The sequence below is a fragment of the Penaeus monodon genome, chromosome 29 (genome assembly GCF_015228065.2).
Source record: "Penaeus monodon isolate SGIC_2016 chromosome 29, NSTDA_Pmon_1, whole genome shotgun sequence".
Classification (NCBI taxonomy): Eukaryota; Metazoa; Arthropoda; class Malacostraca; order Decapoda; family Penaeidae; genus Penaeus; species Penaeus monodon.
The window spans coordinates 25315573-25316068 of record NC_051414.1 but is presented as its reverse complement, the minus strand read 5'-3'; positions in this window follow the sequence as shown (position 1 = coordinate 25316068).

The following is a 496-nucleotide window of genomic DNA, read 5'->3' as shown; positions in this document are numbered from 1 at the left end:
CCTTTCTCCTCGCTCTATGTCCATATTCTCTCCTTGTTCCTCCTTCTCCCTACGTCCTGCGTCCGTATCGCCTCTCTTTCTCTCCCTTTCCTCGTTCTAAGACCTTATTCTGTCCCTTTTCAACCCTTCTGCTCGTCTCCCTTGCCCCTCGCCTTTCGCCCTTGCGCCCTCCCTTTCGCCCCCTCCAACCCCATCCCCACGCCCATTCTCCCCCCCCCCCCAATCATTCCTTCATCCCCCTCCCACACGCCCGGCTATACAATATCCGCTATCCACTTAATGCCATGGCACTTCATTTCCTATCGCCGTGGCACTCTCCGAGGGTCAGTGCCACGATGGGCCGCGTTGCCCATTTTGCCCCCTTACGCAGCGATAGATGGGGGTCGCGGCGGTGGGTCCGGGTAGCGATTTTTCGCGTAGGAGGGGGGGGGGTCGGAATGACTTGCTTGTCCGGAGCTGCTAATTTATGGAACGCGGGTGAGTGGCGGTGTTTCGT